The 23,590-nt window shown below is 45.0% G+C and overlaps 1 protein-coding gene across 9 annotated transcripts in view; it reads right to left on the bottom strand.

Moving 5' to 3' along the window:
* nfia (nuclear factor I/A) overlaps positions 1-23,590 on the bottom strand; it is a 529,589-nt gene that overhangs the window by 83,644 nt on the left and 422,355 nt on the right. The gene's annotated exons all lie outside the window — the stretch shown is intronic.

Below are 23,590 nucleotides of genomic sequence, written 5' to 3'. Positions count from 1 at the left end.
CAGAAGTGACATGACCTTCAATTACTGATATTGAACATTATTCCACCTGACAGATAGAAGAACTATCAATCCAATCAAATCTCATTTCAACAGTGACATTTGATTGGCTAAAGGATATCCGCCTTAATCAACTAGGGGCAGTTCAGCTCAACTAGTCATACCCAAGAACTGTAGCATTATAATGCTATGAGTTGTAATGTGGGGTACAACTATCTTTGTGTTGCAAGCATGGTCGCAGCTTATATCAACAATCCAGAATATCAAAAATAGCTTTTAAGAGCACTCTTCCACATAGGAAATGGAAATTGAAATACATTTATAGCTTGAGTAAAGAGAACACTACAGCCTATTTTCTTCTGGGTATTAAGGTTAAGGAAAAATAGATGGAGAGAACAAGGGAGCAAAACAGTAAAAGGAAACACGAGGCAGAAATTTGGATCCTGGGTTGGCACCCCGACATCAGGTAGATTTTTGGGCCCCAACCCCACGTAGCATCAGTACTTGATGCAATTTTAAACCAGAGGCCAGTTATTGGCCAGGAAGCATATTAGCATATCCAAATAGAAGATGCAGAGGCAGAGAGGACGTGGACAGGAGAGAGGCAGGTGAGATGGCTGTTATTGAGGTTGCCAGTTTATGGTGAAGATGGCAGGAGAGGATCAATGTGCCCAAGAGAAAGACACCAATGCCAGGGTGGCCCCCTGATTTAGTGATGCCTCTCTTGAGGTTCTCCTGCGGCAGTGTCAGCACAACATTCCCGGTGAGCGGCAGAAGATGGCTAACCAGCCAGACCAAACACTCTTGGCTGGAGGTGGCAGAGGAAGTAGTGACTGTAGTGTGGTGCGAAGGATGTCAGTTTAGCACCACAAACACTTTAGAGACCTTTTGAGGACTGGCCAGGCAGTGCAGCATTGCAACCAGATGTCAGGTCTCCAGTCTGCTGTTAGAATTACATGCATGTTGAGCAGTCTGAAGGTGCATAGCCCTCATGAACAGTCAACATACATGGGCTTAGAGCATCACTGAGCTGTAGACAAAGCTCACCCTTTTATCAGAAGTGCAGGAGGCAACACTGGCCCGTGTCATCACATGCATTGGCGCAGCCGAATGTAGTCAGGGAGTGCACATTGGTACTAACTCTTATCCTCTTGACCTTGCAGAGAAAGAGAGTACATAACGTCAGAGAAATGGCTCAGTCAGGCAGTGGAGTGCTAACCATACTGACATAAATGAAGGAGGCAGCCCTGCCAGGGTGACAGCACATGATGGAGTTGGAATTGGCAAGAGTGGAACCCATCTAAGAGTGAAAAGATCTGAACATCATCTTCCCTCCTCCTGGTTTCTTTCATGCCAAAGCAATGGTTATTCTGAGCTGCTTAGCTCTGCAAAAGCAAATGTCAGAGGCAATTTAGCACAACCACCTTCTAATATCTCCCACAGGGCCAGATGTGGACAGGGAGATAACATAGGCCACAGCAACAGTGTCAGCTCATCTGCTCAGGATCTAAGTGCATTCTCCACCAGCAGAGACACACACACATCTCAGTGTGATCACAAGGGGTTGCAAAATGGGTGCACAAGGTGAGCAACATATCACAGAGGAGGTAAGGGAAGCAGCGGCAGCTGTGGGAAGTCCCCTCAGAGTATGGAGGACAGACATAGCCATGTTCAGCTAGGCAGAGATGCAGAGCCTCAGTTGTCACACACAGGCCATTTTTTCCTAGATCAACAGTGGGAGATGTGTGCCCTCAGGCTGTGGGGAGTCATGGGCAAAAAATGAAGGAGTCTCACCATGATGTGCACTGTTATGTAGGATGAGTTCATCCATTGAGAGGTCAACCTCTTAGAGAGCCATATGCTGCATCACGCATATGGCGTGCAACACATTCACTACCAGACAATGAATGCCACTTACGTAGCACTGACTGGTCAACAATGCCAGGTATTGCCCAGCTGGTCGTCCACTCTGACATTCAACAGACCCATGAAAGGGCTTTGGCAGATGACGAAGCAAATGAGGGGGCTCACTCTCAAAAGGCCCCCTTGCCCCTGACCCCAACTGTAGAAATGAGGCACTTAACAGCCACTTAAAGGGCTGAAAGTGATTTTTGTTCTCAGCCATGGGGACCACGAAGGGTCATGACCAGGCAGGGGGCAGCAACCCAGGGATCACTGAGGTGGGTCCATTATCATTAGTGAATTAAAGGGAATGGTTCAAAGAGTTGCTCAGGCAGTGGCAAATACTGGCCAACTAGCACGAAAAGGTAGCTTACAGCTAACTCTGTTGGTACTGGAGCACTTGAAGAAGAGGGAGTCACCCTGCAGGGTCATAGCAGGGGGTTCTAGCCTGGTCAGATGGTGCTGAACTTCTCGGATTTGGGAGAAACAGTGATGGGGAGCAGCTACTCACACAAGTGCAGGCCAGCACTGCTGAGGCAGGCAGATGTGTTGGACTAGGAGCTTAGAGGAAACAAAGGTGATACTCTCCACAAAGCGTATTCCCACAATGAATTAGCTTCCTGAATCATATGTCACTGAAGGATGCACATATCAAGGCAGGTGGCGGCCTAGTTTTGTGCCCTGGTGAAGAGCGAACTCCATCATCACCACTTGTGTCAGCACACCCTGCTAGTAGCCGTCGAAGTGACTGTGACATTGACCTTTTTTTCTCTGCCTCATTCCAAGGGTGGTAGCTGACCTCACTAGCATCTGACTGCCGATCGCACCAGGCGGGAGTTGACAGATGCCCTGTTTGAGAAGACGGCAGATTACATTGAGCTGACCACCAATGGAGCCTTACTGGTCCAAAGGGCAGTGGGATTTGCCTCCAGGGCTGGACTGCAGGTGCCAAGGGATTGTCAACTGCACCTATGTGGCCATCAAGTCTCCAACAGAGTAGTCAGGGGCATTCATGAACATGAAGGGATTTCACTGTCTCAACATTCAGCTGGTGTTATACTGGTGGTCTGCACATGGTATCCAGGTAGCTGCCTTTACAGGATTCACAAGTGTCACAGCTGTTCATGTCACCGGAGAGACCATGTGGATGGCTTTTTAAAAATGTATTCACAGGATGTGGGTGTTGCTGGCTGGCCAGCATTTATTGCCCATCCCTAATTGCCCTTTAGATCATAGTGGTGAGCTGCCTTCTTGAATTGTTGCAGTCCCTGAGGTGTAGGTACACCCAAAATGCAGTTAGGGAGGGAATTCCAGGATTTTGACTCAGCAACAGTGAAGGGGACCAGCACTACCCACTGAAGAGATGGCTGCTGAAAAATTTACACAACCATTTGACGGAGGCACAGAGGCACTCCAACCACTGCCACCTCAGCCCAGGGGGCATTAGACTGCTCAAGACACAGTTCTGGTGTCTTGATCAGTTGAGGGATGCCCTGCAGTACACTCCCCCAAGGGTGTCTCGGATGATAGTGACCTGTTGAACTCTTCACAACATGTACTCCAGATGAGTGTCAACCTCAACGATGGAGAAGTTGAAGAGTGGTACACTTCCTCAGAGAAGGAGGGTGACCAACCCCACAGGTATTGTCAGAGGTCTGGTTGAGAAGTCAAGGCATCAATCAGGATGAAAGTGATGTTCAGGCTGCTCTGTTTCAGGCATGTTTCTCCTGAAGTCTCCTTGTCCTGAAAGACTTCCAGGTCATGACCTGGCCTTTCTATGGAGGAAGGTGTGAATCCATCATGCAAACAAATCCTAGAGGCTCCACTGGTCTCCACATCGCCTGGAAGACAAATCCGCAAATACCACACTAACACACTCTTTTGTGTGTCTCCACCTTCTCGTAATTTGTCTGTCTTTAACCCATCAATCATTAGATTCACACAAGCCTGGGTGCTACCATAATCATCTTCATTGCAATACACTGATTCAATTTAACAGATCAAAACTATAATAAGTATCAACCAAGTGAGCCAAACTGTAAGATTATTGAGTCCGATGCCTCCGATCTTGGCTGCTCTTACAGGGTACACTGACTATGAAAGAGTCTGAGGTGGAGACAGGCTGGTTTTGTGTGTGGATGAGGTTGAGAGGCCTGTGGTGGTCTTCTTCGATGCCACAGTGCCAGTTTGGGTACCAAAACAAGCCGCGACAAAACAGGGGCTGCTGCTGCTATACAACCTTCCTGAATTTTGACCCACTGCATTCGGGTGGCTTGTTGACATTCAGGTCCCAACGCCTTCTCAAAAATAAACGGGAAGTGGGACTGCATCAAAAAGCCAGCAGTCTGCATCTATTTCTGATTTTATGCCCTTGCCTGCCTCTTCCAGCAATCAAAAATTCTGCTCAATTAGTCTGTATGTACCTCTACTTGAAGTCTTGCTACTGAGTTAAATTGCATGAAGGCAAATCAGCCAAATATTTGTGAAGGGCTGTTAAACCTTTGTTAGAAGCCAATGAAGACAAATCTTGCTGAACATGGGATAGGACAAGCATATATAAATGACATACAATTAAGTTCTGAACTCCAGGAAGATGTAAACTTTATAAAGTGAGGAACAGTTTGAAGTATCAGTATTTTAAAGTACTTCAAATATAGCACAGTCCAAAAGTATTCTATAACCAGAATAATTTTATTAAGCTGCAATGGTAGTGTAGAAGTCCACTTGTATAAATGAAAAAAATTGCACCAGTATGTTACACCAATGATAAAATTCAGTAATATGATTTAGCACTGGGTTGATTCAGAACATGTAAAAACCATTATTTCTTGTAAATAGCAAATTTTGAACACTGCCAAATATTTTAGAAAGTTTTCCAACACAACCTTTATTATATGAATTTACACTTTAAAAAATCATGGAGTGAACTAGGCTACTATGGTAAACTAGTAAATTAGTGATTGTGCTAGAGGAACTCAGGAGGGATTCAGTAAGTTATGATTATTAATTTTCAAGCCTCTTGTGAAATTCATTTTTTAATGTTTTGTTTCTCACAGTTTGGTTTTTATCTATGACCAAATAAGGTGATATCTGAATGTGAGACTCCATGATTTGTTATTCAGTATTGTAAATTATATACATACAGAGCCACCACAAGTCCTGGTCAGAATGGAGGCAATTGCATAATTAGTCTGTCAGTCAAGCCTGGAGAGTGCACTACTGGAAGAGACTGCGATTGATTTTACATTCATAGGCACAGGTCTTCTGGTCATTGGTGATGCTGCGTGGATTGCCACTGTCCATGAAGATTTCTGTACCCCGTCCTTTTTGTGCTTTTTCAGCTGGGTCTTCCGACCCTGGTTGCAGCAGCAATGGATCAGCGCGACCTTACAAGGGGAAGACTGGCGAGTGTAAGAAAAGAGGGGCAAAGAGAGGATACACCTACTTTTTACAGCAGAAGGTGCTGTTCTCAGTTTTTAAAGGTCTTAGGTCTTTCAGTGAATGGATGAGCGAGTCTTGAGTGAGTAGGTGAGTGAATGAGCAGGTGAGTGTGTGAGTGATAAGTAAGTGAGTGAATGGTTGAGTGATGAGTGAGCAAGTGAGTGGATGAGTGAGCAGGGGAGTGGGTGAGTGAGCAGGGGAGTGGGTGAGTGAGCAGGGGAGTGGGTGAGTGAGCAGGGGAGTGGGTGAGTGAGCAGGGGAGTGGGTGAGTGAGTGATCGTGTGCGCGATTGGGTTACTGAATGAGTGGATTAGTAAGTGAATGAGTGATCTGTGGTTGAGTAGGTGGTGGAATGGGAGTGGGTATTCTGTTTGGTGGGGTTTGCTGGCTAGAATCGGGCGGGGGGGGTGGTGGAATCATCAGGTCAGAGATGGTCAGATCGGGTCGGTCGGGGGTGCTGGTGCGAAAAAGAGTTGGGTCAGGCTGGGAGAGGTGATGGTGGAGTGTGGCAGTTGTGTTGCTCAGTTCAGCTATGCTGGCTAACCACCGACGTTACTCCAGAGATTAAATGGTGTAACATTTCCAGGGTAAATATCCAACTAAGTTCCGGTTATCTGGACCAAATCTCCGACACCGAAAACAGTGTAAGAGACATTTGCATGGTGTCCACGCAGCAGAAATCAGCCCATCGGAAGTTTAAACTTCCCAGGTAATTTCAGTGCATGTGCATGCATCAGGACCTCCATAGGGCCCAATGCACATCACAGACTTAAGTCCAGGTTTCACACTCTGGTGTGAATACATTGAATTGGAACATTTGAGCCACAAATAGTATTATATGACCATCCTCTAATCACTACATTTTGCTGGAGAAATAATTTTGCCTTCTTCTGGAGGCTCTGCTGTAGTTTTGGTCAGGAGTTCAGTTGGCTGCAGTTCGTAAGTGCCTGAAGGCTTTATCATTGAGCCTCCTAATTAGAGGGCCTGAGAGGGAAAAACAGTAAGCCAAATAAACCCAAAAAAGTTTTTTCTTCCCCCACAAAGACCACTGGCTGCTATTTTTGGATAGTGCAGCCAGAGGTCGATTTTCTGCTCATGATTCTGCATGTAGGTCCACGCCAGTGGTCAAGCCTGTGCCAAAATCCTGCAAACACCCTGAACCTGCAAATCTAGGTGCTTTCAAGTCAGCTTAGGCTTAGTGCCTGTCTGTCAAGCACTTAGCATAGTTGGGGAGGGGGTTGGATGATGGGGATGCTGCATATATACAAGGGTCACTGCTTAGAGTATCAAAACTATATATTTTTTCAAATTATACTGATTGCAGGCTCAAGAAATATAAGAAAATTAGTTTATATCAAAAAGCATCATCTGGGTTCTAACACATCAGTCTATGTTTTCTGCACTTTTCCCTCTCAGGAACCAGCAAATTGAGGGCCGCACCATCAGCATACATACTTCCAAACATTAAACCCAACTGAGGGGTAAAATGTTCACGCAGTTTAAGTAGTTTGAGTCACTTTTTGACACAGGTTGGGGGTCTTTCGTTTATTCATACATTTGGGAGTTTCTGACAGCAGGATTTTACGGTCCCGCCGAAGTCAATGGATTTCAAAATGGCTCACCACATTTTACAATCCCATTCCTGACGCAACAGGGCCGTAAAATTCTGGCCATAGACATTATACAATGGCTATGGTCTCCATGGTCATGAGGTAACTTTTTACGTTCCCAAGTTGGGTATGCTACCCACTCTATGCCGACAAAAAGTTTGGCTTGATGACATCAGCAACCCAATACCATCACGATAGTCTCTGATAATACGGGAGGCATGTGGGTGCTGAAATCTGCAACCCACCCACCATTTTGAAATCGTTAATTAACAAGCTAATAAGCCTGTTAATAATCCAATCGCCCTCAATTTTTCATTGCCTGCTGCATTTTTCGGGCATTGGACATAAAATAGTTTGGGAGTCTTTTATGCCAGCTATAACGAGGCAGCAGGAGGATGGTAGAAAAGGCCTGCTGAAACCATATTTTAACAGACTAGCTGATTCTGCTGGGGAATGTGGCAGCATCTGTTTGATTTTTAATGACATTTAAAAAAAATTTTTTTGCATCTTCAATGAATGATAATGAAAGTAGGGAGCCCTTACAATTCTAACCATGATTGCAGCATTACCCCTCTTCCATGGCCTACAGTACCTATTCTAAGGACCTTCACGTTGTGTATTCACAACAAGGTGTGATTCCTATTCCACCATAAGTGTAACTGCAACCAAAATTCAACACTATATTATTTTCAATATTAACTCAAAGTCACAAGAGCTGACTATATTGTGGCACCAAAAATCAAACATGAGAAACTGGCCCTGATAATAACTGGTTGGAAGGGAGTAACAGAAAGGGTTTGTCTTCCTATGTCTCCTTTCTGCTGGATGGCCACTAATTGGCCTTTTGATGCTTTATTAGATGCACAGAGATGGCGGGGCCAGGAGTGAGTGGACCATCAGCTTCTATTGTGCGTCTCTCACCTTGCTGAGAAATATAAAATCCAGCCCTTTACCACAACCCACTTTTCAACTGTAGGTTCTTGTATTAGCTGACCAGCTTTCACAATGCTGCCACTCCTCTCCTGTTGTAGAATTAGAATAACCAGCAGCATAGATGAAAACAGAATTGTGTAGCCTCAAGGAAATAATGCCTTCACATTGTAATTCTAAACTGAATTTAAAAGTACTGCTGCAAATTATTTATACTGCAGCAATATTTCTTGTGTCTTGACCAAGTGACATGTAAATTATTTTAAACCACTATTAGATATGTAAGTAAATTATATCAAAGCTGTATCCATTTGTTTATAATTATTACGTGGTATATTTCAAAGCCTCATGGGTTACACACTTTTGTTATCTTTTTTGGGAAACCAGCAGTTTTTTAAAAAAAGTACAAAGTACACTAATCCAATAGCAAAACATTTAGTAGAATTAGATGTATTTGTTGAAAATACATCAGGGTAGCCAGAGTATCTTTATGCATGAGCAGCTAGGTCATAAAATAAGGAAGGTCTCAAGTTTGATTCAGAGTCTGTGCTGAGTTAGCTGATCTTAGCTAGGCCCATGGTAGGAATGATATAACTGGCCTCAGCACCACTGGGTTAGGGAGTGTAAAATTTCCCAGTGTTCTGCCCACAATCTTTACCCAGCGAATATTAAGTGAGATGGCTTCAGCCATTGTGAGCATCCTGCCAACACTTACTGGTAATACACATGAACAATGAGCGCCTGGGTATGGTACCGGAGACTTCCCACTGGGGTACTGTGCCCCAAAATACTTTCGGGAGAGGGGTGGAGTAAAAGGGAAAAGGATATTGGTGGAGGAACTGGTTGCAAACAGCTGAAATAGCAAAACCGTAGCCTTATATTCCTCTAAAGTCACAACAACACAAATAGCATAGCCTGTAGACACACACACCTTCATAGCCTCGACAATAGGCCTGTGCTCACTTGTAGTCCCTGAACCCTTTATTTTGGCCCTCAACACCTGACAATCATTCCAATTTGCACTTGTATTCTTAGTCACTGTTGTCCTGTTAAATTTCAGGTCACAGAAATTATTTTACTTTGCTCACAGAATTGGAAAAAGGTAACAATCCTATGGTTACTCACTTAGGCAAAAAAGAATTTCACACAGGTTATAATGCAAACATTTACACAACTTCTAGATTCAATAGGATGTCACGCATTCATGAACCTGTTGAACATGTTTAGTTGTCACACCCACAAACTATGTAAATCTGTTAGCATAATGGGACTCTATCCTTGTGGTCCACTGGATACTTAGTACATTCCAGTATCAATCAGAATATATCTATCCCACAATCCCATGTTTAAATCTGTCCATTATTGGTTTTCACAGCATCACAGTACGAAACGGCACAAATGACAACCTTTTCCTACATGATGGTGGCGTACTATTTCTCTTCTTCCTTTGCAGCTTTTCTGAGCTATTTAACATGGTTTATCACATTAAAACCTTTTATTCATAGTCCAGCTCAGTGGGACAATGCTCATTTGGTGCCATGCTTACCTATCTAATCCTAGACAGAGAATCTCCAGGACGGCTGATCTTCCCAAACCCAGGCTACTTTTAATGAAATCCCTCAAGCACCTATTCCTGATCCTGTCCTTTTCCTGATAAAAATGTTGCCCCTTAGCAACATCACCGAAAGACATCGGGCTGGATTTTTGTCATGAAGCAGGAAGTTCAAGTCTGGAGGCTGTTTGGAGGCAGCCACAGAAGCCATTGAAACATCAGCTCAGTTTTGTAAAAGGTTGTTAGGCCCTCAAGCCCTCAACACTGATCCTCCTACACACCCACCATGCCCACTCATACCCAACATGTCCCCCATGCTACCTCATACCCCCAGGCCACCTCATACACCTATGCTACTTCTGTGCCCCTTCATAGCCCCTATGCCATCTCCACAGCCACTCACCCAGTATTCACTGTGCATAGATCTCAGGAACCATGTGGAGTTGAAAAAAATACTTTAACAATCTAAAAGAGCTTTCACTCATACACATTAGGTATGGAATGTAAAGACAGAGAGCGAATATTTCCCTCATAGCTTAATGAATCATGCAAACTCGAAAAGTCTCAGTTCACTTTTTAGTCTGTGATGCTCTTTGATCTTAACTGAAGCAACAAATTCTGCACAATAATTAGCCTCTGTATGCTTGAGGTAGAACAGCCACTCCTGATCGCTATCCAAAGACCTAGAAAGTGTGCATCTGGGTTATTGCATTGGGAATGATTAAGCTGGGCTGCTGTGCACTCCACGGTTCCATAGGAACATGGGTACAGGAGTAGGCCATTCAGCCCTTCAAGTCTGTTCCACCATTCATTACCGATCCATATCACTTGACACCATACCTAACAAAATTTATAGGTCTCAGTCTTAAAAATTTCAATTGACCCAGCATTCATGGCCTTTTACAGCAAGTTCCAAATTTCCATTACCCTTTGCGTGAAAAAAGTGGACACCTAAATGGCTTTGTTCTAATTTTACTATGCCTCTTATGTGTGGATTCCTTACCAAGGAAATAGTTATCAGCCTATACCCTATTGAACACTTTTATTCACATTAATGACTAGTAATATCACTCCTCAACTGTCTAAGCTCTAGGGAAAATAAACCAAGTTTATGCTGGGAGACATGATTTTGGGTCAATGGATAAAAGAATAGCTGCGCTGGTGAGGTAAAAGAAAGTAATTAGCATCTCCAGCAATAGTATCTACAGTAGATGAGGTGAAAAAAAAAGTTTTTAAAAATGGATTTTGAAATGAATCTTGAGGAACAAACAAGTAGAATAGCCTTCTTTCTAAATGAAACTGCTCTACTGCCACGTGTAGTATCTGACTCAAGGGGAGCATTCAAGAACAAAGCATGATGCTGCTACTTGTTCAGGTCCAAATCTTAGGAACACCATGAAGATAGACATTTGAGCTCAGGTTCAGACTTCCTAGAAAAACAAAAATCTGCTGTGCAAATGGTCTATAGGGAAAAAATCTGCTCCAGTCTGTCAGACAGATAGACCACATGAGACAACCATGAAAGTTGATACTGAGCGTGGGAAGCCTCAGACTACCAAGAAAATTAACAGATTAGATACAGAGCTTCAGTAGTCCACATGGCCACGCACCAACATGGACAGATGAAATCTGTCAGCATTAAGTGTAAAACTGAGATAAAAGCTATCTTCCACATGACCTCTTACCTAATTTACATTGACCATTTGTGAAATCCCAAGAAAAAAATAATGGAATAATTTCAAAAACAGAATGCATATTACGAAAGGGGAACAACATTTCTTAAAATCTAAATTGGGGCAAGGTTCAGAATTTTCTTATTTAAATCCTAATCAATTTTGGATTGGAGGTTCCAGGGCAATTTTCATGCCATTGGCATGGGTGCCAGTTGATCGGGCCTGATAGGACAGAAAATGACCATCCTTCCAGCATGCCATGGGTGAGATACAGCTACATTTAAAAGATGCACCATGCACTTTCTAGCATCATCTTTGAGCAGCATCACCTCATTCACCAAAAGACTGCCCAAAACAACCCACTGCCAACTCCTTCCATATCCATCACCTACATGCTACACCTTTCTGATTTCATTATACAATACCTACTCTGCATATCTTTACACATGGGGGTAGGGAAATGCCACATCACCAAAGTCATGTTATTGATGTTTCTGCTTCTGTAGGAGAAGGCAGGGCATCACTAAAATCAAATGTCACAGCCATAGGGAAACAACAACCTTGCAACCTTGGGTCATTTTCACAGAACTCTTCAACTTCCAGCCTCGATTTGGAGGAGGAACAGAGTATGAGTAGCAGGAAACATAGCCTGAGATCAAGCTTTGTGCAACAATTAAACCTTCCTTTTCACTCCATCTTTGCAGTCATGTAATCACAGCTACACAAGTTTGCATACATTGGCAGTTCCCTGGTTGCTGCTGAAAACTGTTTTGCAATAAGTTATGGGGACATGCCCCTAACTACTTTTCCTGCATCTCTCTTGGCAGCCTTGGCAAAAAAGCATACTGCATGGTGGTTATACCTGGAGTCTTCCAGCTCCTGTCACTCAATTTCTCTCTAACCAGCAAAGTGATTGAACAGAAGCAGGAAGCACCTGACTGATGAGGTTGCTTCCATCCACAGCCAAGGAGAAGAGGGATCTCTATCTCCAGGGCACAACATTTTGAAAAAAGATGCCCTCTGAGCATAAGCATGGGTAAGTTATAACTTGCAATAAATGCTACTGTTGTCCCTTATGATAACAACATATATGTTACAAGTTCACTCCTTCTAATCATTTCACAGATGTCAGAAAGTGGGCAGGGCCAAAATGCCCCAGCTAATGTAGAAGAACAGGAGCTCAAAGCAGACACATTTTAGGTATGTGCTCAAAGAATTCAAGATCCCCAACCTGGACCCCAGGAGTCTCTCAAAGATTCCAGCCACCTCATAGGTTTATGTTACAGAGACTACAGTGAGAAGGTGCACCAGATTAAGTGGTTAAGCTCAACACACATCCATTAATTGCATGGGGAAGCACTGTGGTGGCAGGCACTAGAGACATTTGTTTAATTGGTATTTTCTGAACTTTTCTCCAAAGTGAGGAATGTCATTGCTGGACACTGAAATACTTCCCATTTCAGGCACTCCTCTTTCAGGTCAGGTATTGTACAGCAAGATGCAAAGTGAAGTTCTCTCTCTAGTTAGGTGTCAGCTCTCGTTCAGTGTGTAGCACTATTGCCTCTAGGTCAGAAGGTTGTAGGTACAAGGCCCACTCCAGGACTTCAGCACAAGTATTAAGGCTGAATCTCCAATGAGGGTGTGCTGCACTGTCAGAGGTGCCATCTATCTGATAAGAATTTAAACTGAGGTTGCATCTTCCGTTTCAAGTGGATGTAACAGATCCCATCACATTATTTTGAAAAAGAGCAGGGAAGTTATTCCTAGTGTCCTGACCAATATACATCCCTCAAATCAACACCACAAAAACATATTTCTTGGTCATTACCAAATTGCTGTTTGTGAGAGCTTGCTGTGCGCAAATTGCCCGCCACGTTTCCCACGTTCCAACAATGACTTTGAAAGTACTTTATTGTCTGCAAAACAATTTGAGATGTCTGGTGGTCATGAAAGGCACTGCATAAATGCAAGTCTTCCTTTTACTGTCTTAATATGCCCCACCCCTCACTTTGCCTTTGTGGCACTATACCTATTCCCCCATCCTGTGGTCTTTTTTGAGTACAATTGTTAATTAATGCCAAATTAAAGACAGTTTTGTGCTGTTGGCTCACATCTGCTAGTTTGAAGTTACCAAACACCCATTTTACATAGGATCTTTGCAGTCAACAGGCTTAGCAGGCTTTCATTCCCTCAATCTGGGAAACATTTTAACTAAGGTGCAAGAGGCAAAGGTCATTGTCTACCCCATTGCATGAGTCAATTACCCCATGTCAATATTTTATTAGAATCTTCGACTTCAGACACACTTTGTGATGTAAGAACAATAATGCATCATGCACACTTCCACTTATGAAATGGGTTAAATAACATGCATGTCCTCTAACTGAGATGATAATGTCACTTTAATAGACTTTACGCAAGCTTACAAATAAACCCTGGGCCCTTTGTTCTGTTTCAGTTATTTTTGATTTTCAGAACTCCAGAAAAAACTAGGTGTGGCCAAAGGAGGCAATGTTTTCAGAATCTTTCTTGAGGGGCAAGGAAAGAGTTAAAAGGCGGGACTGGAATCCCAAAGAAATACCCTAAGGAACAATTTCTCTGTCTACCAGATACATAGTTGCAGCCGCATTTGCTGCATCTTTGAGCTGTCTTGCCAGATGGCAGTAGCAGAAAGGGCAGAGAATTGCTGATGCAGCACTTCAGGCCCCTCTTTTTCATCTTTAAAGCAGTAAGATGATACTACATAAACAACGTAAAAGCTATAATTTTGGGCTACAGTAATTCACTTAACATTTGGATGATTTATGGGGCTGTCAATGCAGTGACTTGAAGCCTGTAACTCACAAGGTTATACAGTGGATGTTTCATTCACTCAATTGTTATTTGTTATAGGAGTGATGTTTTCATACTTTTTGGGGAGGGGGAAGGTGGAACGGGCTGATCAATGTCAGAAAATCTACTGCAAGTCAACTCTGTTAAGACTGTACAGCTGTAGTGCATTTTTAAGTATCTATTCTGGAATGACAGTGAGAGATTATTTTCTTTCAATTAAACTTATCTGTGCCTTAGGACTTATACCAGGCCGTTCAACGGCACAGATTTTACTTTTCACATTTTTATTAAAAAAATGTGATATGCATGTGTAAAGTGTTATGACAGTCCATTTTTTTTGTGGGTTAGATAAAGAACCAATTATTATCAAGAATTCCACTATACTGAAGGCTGAGTGTTTGTTAATCTAAAACATTCCAATTTTCAGTGCTTGTCAGCAATAGTACTTCTGACCTTCATATTCCAACAACTAGCACAAACTTCAGACAGACATTTTCATTTTCACAATTGCTTGCAGTCTAGCTGAGAGGTGTAGGGAATGTGGAAAAGGAACCCTGTCATTGTGATATTTCTTCTTCCTTTTCTCATCCTCAGATATTTGTAAAATTTATAAAGGGTAGGCAGTTCAGAGGAATACTGTAAAGCATTAAAGAAAATGTCCTTTCATCAGGATTTCTGTTAAATCATTGAATGCTGTTGAGGCAAGTCAAGGTGGATATAAATAATTTACCCTAAATGTTATTCTTCTGTGCTTTGCTATGGCTTTCTGTGTGAAAAATCTCCATTCTTAATCATGTTGCAGTGTAACAATATTGCCACGTGAACTGGGTAATGAAAAAATCATGGTAGGACCACGTTGCATTTTAAAGCAATCAATCCTCAAGTTTACATAATACCATTCATTTCATCAATACATTTTTTCAGAAAGCTTATTCTAAATGACACAATGTACACTTCATAATCTTATGGCCAAAGGCTGGATATGCCCATTGTCTCCGCTAAATTGTTAGAACCAGTATCATACCACTGCTAATTATAGAGCAGTGGAGACAAATGTAATGGAGGTACAAGGTCCACACAAATTGTTTTCAAATTCAGGGATAAAGAATTTAACACAGGCACAACAAAATGATGCCTGGGCTAAATGGTTAAATTATGAGAACACGTTAAATAGGCAAGGCTTGTAAGCCCTTGAATATAAAAGGTTAAGGGGTTTTTAAATTGAGGTGTTTAAAATGGTTAAAAGATTTGATGGGGTAGACGGAGGGAAACTATTTCTTCTGCTTGGGCAGTCAAGAACAAGGAGGCATAACCTTAAAATTAAAGCTAAGCCAATTGAGGGTAAAACTAGGAACAACTTATTCACAAAAGATAATCGGAGTCTGGAATTCTCTCCCCAAAAAGCCAAGGCTAGGTCAGTGGTGGAAATGCATTGAATATCAAAGGGAGTTGGTTAGACTCTCTCTCTTATTAGAGATGGTCTTTGTGTGGCACTAATGTTACTTATCACTTATCAGCACAAGCCTGATTGTTTTCAGGTCTTTCTGCATGCAGGCATGGACAACTTCATTATTTGAGGAAGTGAACACTGGGCAAACATCTGCAAACATTCCCACTTCTGACTTCATGAAGGAGAGATCATTGATGATAGTTGGGTCTAGGACACAATGCTGAGGATGTCCTGGGGCTGAGATGGTTGGCCTCCAACAACCACAACTATTTTCATTTGTACTAGGCACGGCTCCAGCCAGAGGAGCTCCCCCCCCCCCCCTTTCCCATTGACTTCAATTTTACTGGGGGTCTTTGATGCCACACTAGGTCAAATGCTGCCTTGATGTAAAGGGCAGTCACTCTCATCAGGCATCTGGAATTAACCTCTTAGGTCCATTGGCCCAAGCCTCTAATGAAGTCAGGAGCTGATCAATTCTGGCAGTATCCAAATTGAACACAGGTGAGCAGATTATTGTTGAGTAAGTGCTGCTTAATAGCCTTGTTGACAGCACCTTCCAACACTTTGCTGATGATTCAGAGAAGGCTGATTGGACATTAATTGGCTAGATTGAATTTTTTCTGCTTTTTGTGGACAGGACTAGCTGGGCAATTTTCCACATTGTCTGGTAAATGCCAACGTTGTAGCTATACTGACACAGCTTGGCTCGAGAATGGCTAGTTCTGGAGTACAGGTTTTCAGCTGGTATGTTGTCAGGACCCATAAACGTTGTTGCATCCAGTGCATTTAGCCATTTCCTAACATGACATGGGGTGAATCATATTGGCTGAAGACTGGCTTTGTGATGGTGTGGACCTCAAGAAGAGGCCAAGATGAATCAATCACTTGGCACTTCTAGCTGTAAATAGTTGCAAACACTTCAGTTTTGTCTTTTGCACTCACATACTATGCTCTGTCTTGACTGAGGATGGGAACATTCCTAGGGCCTTCCCCTTCCATTAGTCATCAGTCATTTCTTGCTAGATGTGATAAGACTGCAGAACTTTGATTTGATTCACTGGTTGTGGAATTGCTTAGTCCTGATTATAAAATGCTGCTTTCACTGTTCAGCATGCATACATGTCTTGTGTCGAAGCTTCACCAGGTTGGCACCTTATTTTTTGGCAGGCTACTGCTGCTCTAGGTGTGCTCTCCTACACTGCTTGTTGAACCAGGGTTGATTCCCTGGCTTGATGGTAATGGTAGAGTGCAGGATATATTGTTGATGGCCAACAGTGCCCCATGGATGCTGAATATTGAGCTGCTGGATATGTTCTGAATCTATCCAGTTAGCATGATGAGAGTGTCACACAACGCAATGGAGAAAGTCATCAGTTTGAATACAGGGCTTATCTCACAAAGTGGCCACTCCTACCAACACCATATCTGCAATAGGTAGATTGGTGAGGATGAGGCTAAGCAGGATTTTTTCCTCATGTTGGTTCTCTCACCACCTGCCACAGGCACAGCCTGGCAGCTATGTCATTCAGGATTCGGCCAGCTTAGTAAGTAGTGGTGCTACTAAGCCACATTTGGTGATGGACATTGAAGTGCCTCAAAGTTCAATTTGCACCAATTAAAGATACACTGAAGTCAATGTTCAATGCCTGTGGTATGAAACTATAATGCAGAAAAAAAGCATTTGGAAGAGTTGTATTTTAGCTAGACTATGTCAGTACAGTGTAAAATCTGATTTTCTATAGTGAGATATATCAAGTATAATGGCAGCATGAGAATCTCACTTAAAAGCAATTTCTTTAGAACAATGCTGCCATATGCATATATATGTATTAACTTTGCGACAAAACAGCAATGCTGGGAAGGTAAAACAGGTTATGAAAATATTTGTTTATGTGTGATTGAGAAAGTGAAATCTGATTTGCTTCTTGGAGGAAATTAGTATACATGAGAATGTTGTGCTATGTTAAGATTTGATGAATTCAATTCATTTAACCCAGGCTGCTTTGGTCTCTTTAAGAGGACAGCCCTCCTGTCTCCTGTGCCTTACAACAAGCTAGTTACATGTTTAAGCACAACTCATGATCTAAACAGCCCCTTTTAGAAGTTTGCTGCAGGGATAACAAATTTACCCAGCATGGTGCTACACATACCCATCTCTGAAGATTAGTGTAATAGAGCTTTTAGTTATGCATTTACCTTGTAATTATTCAGCTATTACAACAAATGTAACTCTACTCTCCATGAGAATTTCTCAGCAGGTGGGCTTTATGTTAATCTATGATAGTGCTCCTCTAAGGAGCTTAGTCAGGGGCAAATGTAAAAAAAAATTCTGAGGTAAGTCAGTGCAGCTGGTAATGAATAGCTCACAAGACTGTACATCATACATTGATCATGGATACAAAGGGTCCAAAAAACATTAAGGTTTGGCTGCAAAAGCATGCAACTGTAAATAAAATGATGCTAGCCACTGTTGTCAGTTTTACTAGAGTGCAGAACAAAAATCACAAGTCTGGGAGGTCGTGAAACCAGTTTGCAATCATCCACTCTGCCCGTCAATGGTGGGCCGCATTTCCTGCCTTTGGTGTCAGAAATCTCGTTGTAATACATCTGCATATCATTATAAGCCCAGCTTGCCGGAATCATCCCCCCACACTGGACCACTGGAGCACATCGGTGAGATTACACGCCGAGGTGTTTCACAATGACATATATAAGGCATTCAAGGGGAACTCAGAGGTGAGTACAAACTAATGTTGCACAGCACTCGCGAGGGCTGCCTGTTGGACTTCAAGTTTGTGGTGCCGCACATTTAGCTGAGGGCACAGGAAAGTCGCCTTTCCCCAGCTGGCTGACACTCCAGTGTCGGGGCAAGGGCTGCCCTGCAGTTGAGGCAACTTGGGGAGTGGGCAAGGGCTACTCTGCGGCTGAGGCAACCTGTTTGGGGGGGGGGGGGGGGGGGGGGGCTGCCCTATGGTTGAGGTGACTGGCGGGGGCAGGGGGGAGCAAAGGTTGCACTGCAGTTGAGGCGACTTGGGTAGGGGGCAAGGGATCAAGGGATGCCCTGTGGTTGAGGAGACTTGCAGGGGGGGGGGGGGGGGGGGGGGGGGGGGGGGGGGGGTGGAGAAGAGCTGCCCTGTGGTGAGGTGGCTTGAAGAGACCAAGGGCTGCACTGTTGGCATGAACAATGGGGGAGACTGGTCCAATCCAGAATGATGAGATTGCAAGAGACTGTGAGCATCTCCACTAGTGACTGCTCCATAGCCAACTTTAGCAAGGAGATTGTACAATGTGCACAGTCATCCAACTTTTTTTAATTCATTCACGGGACGAGGGCTTTGCTGGCTGGGTCACCATTTATTGCCCATCCCTAATTGCTCTTGAGAAGGTGGTGGTGGTTGAACCGCTGCAGACCCTGTGGTGTAGGTTCACCCGCAGTGCTGTTCGGAAGGGAGTTCCAGGAATTTGACTCAGTGACAGTGAAGGAACGGTGATATATTTCCAAGTCAAGATGGCAAGTGACTTGGAGGGGAACTTCCCGGTGATGGTGCTCCTATCTATCTGCTGCCCTAGTCCTTATAGATGTTAGCGGTTGTGGGTTTGGAAGGTGCTGTCTAAGGAGCCTTGGTGAATTCCTGCAATGTATTTTGTAGATGGTACACACTGCTGCTACTGTGCGTCAGTGGTGGAGGGAGTGAATGTTTGTGTATGTGGTGCCAATCAAAAGGGCTGTTTTGTCCTGGACCGGTGTCAAGCTGCTTGAGTGTTGTTGGAGCTGGACTCATCCAGGCAAGTGGGGAATATTCCATCACACTCTTGACTTGTGCCTTGTACAAGTGGACAGGCTTTGAGGAGCCAGGAAGTGAGTTACTCATCACACGATTCCTAGCTTCTGTTCTGCAGTCCACTAAAATGCTCACATGTTTGCAATTTGTGCGGGGGGGGGGGTGGGCGGGGGGCATTTGCACTGAGGGTGAGGCAACTTGTGGGGTGGTGAACGGACTGCATTGCAGTTGAGGTGACTTTTGGGGGGGGGGGGGGGCAACTGGTGCACAAGTACGTGCAGGGGGCAGGCTGCTGAGGGAAGCGACCACATATTAGGGAAACCGTGTATAAAGTGACTATTCCTCCACAGCTGAGAGAGTTCAGGCTCAGCCACATTGACATGCTTGGAGTTGAGCTCCTAGCTTGTCTGTCCACTCAAGCGATGCAGAGGGATGAAATTGCCACCAAGTGCCCCAAAGCTTTTCACTCCTTGGGCACAAACTGCAAACTAATGAACATTTTAGTGGACTGCAGAACAGTTGGACGACTGCACATGTTGTACAATCTCCTTGTCAAAGCTGGCCTTGGAGCAGTCACTGCTGGAGACATTAACAGCCCCTTGCAATATCATCATTCAGGTTTGGACCAGTCTCCCCCATGGTTCAGGCTAACAGCCCAGCCTTGCAGTGTGGTTTAGGAGAATGCCTGTGCCTGAGCTGAGAGCACAGCATGCAGTTCAGTGGATAAAGCTGCAGCCAATTGGTCAGGTGGAGTGGGGTGGAGGTGGGTGGGGTTTCGGGCAGCCATGCAGCGCACTAAACTCTCGCCATCCAGGTGGTGGCCAGCACTCTCTGCAATGCATTAAGGGGCCTTCAGACTTAACCAAGAAAGGTTCTTAATATTCCCATGCTAACCCACATGACTCTCTATTTCATCCTGCAGAAGGAGTACATCAGGAGCATGGAGCCTGGTGACCTAGCTGTATGCCTCGTGGTGTACAGAGAGTGGAGATGAAGGAGAAGAGAGCAACGCCTTGCTGGGCAGAGAGAAAGCAGCACCCTCAGGAGGAAGGGGTGGCTGAGGCTCCCGCACACGCTGAAGAGCCACAGCGAACCATTGCTGTTCGGTGCCTAGCTAGACCCAGGGTCTATACACGCTGCCTTTCCTTCCTGCAGACCATCAAGGACCAGTGTCGCCAAAGACTATGCATGTCTAGGGAACTGGTCGATCACATCTGCCAGTTACTGCAGGATTTGGTGTCATGGGTACATGGAGGATATCCACTGCCAGTGGCCGTGAAAGTGACCACAGCACTCAATTTCTAGGCCAGCAGCTCCTTTCAGGACTCCTCAGGTGACCTCTGTGGGATATCACAAACCTCCACCCACAAATGCATCCATGATGCCATCTTTGTGAAGGCACACAACTTTGTGCATTTCGCCTGGGATCAGGAAAGCCAGGATGCAAGAGTGCTGGGATTTGCCAGATCTCTGGTTTTCCACAGGTACAGAGTACCATTGACTGCACTCACATGGGACTCAGATCTCCTTCGCAACAAGCAGTCAACTATGTCAACTGTAAGGGTTTCTACTCGCTGAATGTTCAGCTGGTGTGTGACCACCACAAACACATTCTGCAGGTCTGCGCACGGTCCCCAGGGAGTGTGCATGACTCCTACATACTCAATTGGTCTCAGTTCCCTGATGTCTTCCAGGGTCCATAGAGGCTGCAGGGTTGGCTCCTCAGGGGCAAGGGTAACCAGCAGAGGACATGGCTGATGACACCCGTATGGCAGCCTGAGACTGCAGCAGAGCGAAGGTATAACAAGGCTCATGCTGCAACTTGAACCTTGGTGGAGCAACCATCGAGATGCTGAAAATGAGGTTCTGGTGCCTTGACTGGTCTGGTGGAGCTCTGCAATACCAGAGAGGGTGTCATGCATCGTCATCGGGCTGCGCCCTTCACAACTTGGCGCTGCAATGGGGAGAGTAGCTGGCTGAGAAGGAGATGAGGAGCTGGACATCTCCTGCAATGGGGAGGACATCAGTGGAGATGAGGGTGAGGATGTTCTCGAAGACGATGGTGACGGCAATGAGGCTCTCGCACTGTCCAGTCAAGGTAGGTGTGCTCGGGAGGCCCTCATAGCTGCTAGATTTGTGGAGGATGATGACGACATGCAGTGAGGAGATACCATAGATCCTCACATTGCATCTGTGAATATCTGACACCTGTCTAGCCGAGGGCAGCTCGCTTGCCCTGTGTTCAGGGTCATATCATGGAGACGCAGCTGTGAAAATTCAAATCCACCTGATCCTTTGTCAACCTTCTGCACCTGATCCCTTCAGGAGCACAGCATCACCACTCACAGCTGCTGACGATATGGGGGCCAGCCCCACCTCAAAAAGTTGCTGGGAGCACACAGAGACCATGGTGGAACTCTGTAACACCTGCCCACACAATCCTGGCAGCCATGACAAGCACTGTCAAGGTGCAGACATCAGTAATGTGTCCCGTGAGTATGAAGTCAGACTATCCCTTTTGGTTTGAAAGCTGCACAAAGCACAAGGATGAGGCCCTGGACTCTTTATCTTGTGCAGGACCCAAGGTTGCACATCCGAGTGACATGAACACTGCTCATCACATCAAGGGGGACATTCTTGGGAGTTAATTGACAATAATGAACATTATGTACAAATGATTAACATCTGTGCCCAGACTGTATCCCAATTTTGTGAATTTAGTTTAATTGTTTTGACTCAGAAAGAGTTACATCTTCTTAACCTTCTTGACCCTGCTGCTACATCTTAGTGCTCCCCCAATTTCCACAGCAGGGGTGGAGGCAGCCTGCTGACAGTTTTGTCCTGTCTGTGATGAGCTTGACAGGCGTCCTCTGGAGGGCCGAGACAGGGAAGGCCTCAGCCTGTTTTGTGGTACCCTCCTCGGCCTGTAGAGCTGGAGTTGCTGTGGTCACAGGAAGAGGGGATTTGGATGGACCAGGCACTCCCAGCATCACTTGGGTGGATGGCCTCAGGGTGTGCACCTGCTGATCCTCCTCCCTATGGGTGCCCAAGGGCCCCTGGCTGACTCCTTGAGGAGAAGGGGAAGCTGGAGTGATATCCAACTGCCCCGCTACCTCTCGCATACATACTGTCGGAGGCCAACTATGGCATCAATGATGGAATTCAGCCAGCGCAGCAGTGCAGGACCAACGTCCTGGACCAAGGTCTCCATGGCAGCGGCCATCCTGACAGTTTTGACCTTGGTGCATTGACATACTGGTGCCATCAACTCAGGCTGAAGGTGGACAGACTCCTCCATCATGCCTTGCAATCTGAGGAGGGCAGCAGACATCCCTTCCTGATGTTCCCAAGCTTGCCTTTGCAGCTCCAGCAACTGTGACATGACCCGAGTCCAGTGGCTCATCATCTGACTCAAATTCAGATTTCTGGCCTCCAGCAGTCCTCTGAATGCTGGAAACCTGGGAAGTCCCTGCTGCCGCCCGCAGTAGATCAGATATTGTGATGTCCTCACCAGATTGTGATCCTGAGGCTACTCTAAAGCTGGGTCCCACCAAGGTGTGTGTCTCTGCACTGGTGAAGGGTGTGGGTGAGTGCTGTGACAGGTCTTCAATGAAAGTGCCGTCAGATTCCTTTTCAGAGGATTTTTTTGGGGCTTGATTGGAAGCCCTGGGTCATGGATTCTACTGGCTGTTTGGCAGATGTGCCTGCAAAAGCAAGGGGAGATAATCATCGCGTGGCAGTGGCCTGTGAAAGAGGACACATCACCCACGGCATGGTTGTCTGACGGATGTTGCACTGCTGGATCGTCACTTGGTACAGCACCGTCGACCTCACCATCAGTGCAGGAACGATCCAGATCCTTGCCAGCCAACTGGATGACTATATTTTCAAAGAACGAGGATCTTGATTTCAGGCACTCCTCCATTGGTCTCCCTGTTGTTGTATGCAAACTTTTCCTGCATGAATAGAGATGGAGGACATCTGCCAGGCCAGATGGTAGGTATTGGAAACAGTGGCACAATGGTATTGTCACTGGACTGGTATTCCAGAGACCCAGGGTAACGCTCTGGGGACCAGGATTTGAATCCCACCATGGCAGATGGTGCAATCTGAATTCAATAAAAATCCGGAATTGAAAGTCTGATGATGACCATGAAACCATTGCCAGATTGTTGTAAAAACCAATCTGGTTCACTAATGGCCTTTCGGGAAGGAAACCTGGTCTGGGCCTACATGCGACTCCAGACCCACAGCAATGTGGTTGACTCTTAAAAATGCCCTCAGAATGGGGGCAATTAGGGTTGGGCCTAGCAGATGTCCACATGCCATGAACGAATAATTTAAAAAATGTGTGGGTGGTGAGGACAATGAAGGTGAATGGTGATGTCCCTTGAACTGGCAGTGAGCAAGATCCCTGTGGA

This window comes from Carcharodon carcharias, chromosome 16 (assembly GCF_017639515.1).
Source record: "Carcharodon carcharias isolate sCarCar2 chromosome 16, sCarCar2.pri, whole genome shotgun sequence".
NCBI lineage: Eukaryota > Metazoa > Chordata > Chondrichthyes > Lamniformes > Lamnidae > Carcharodon > Carcharodon carcharias.
This window is presented reverse-complemented; position numbering and strand designations above follow the sequence as displayed.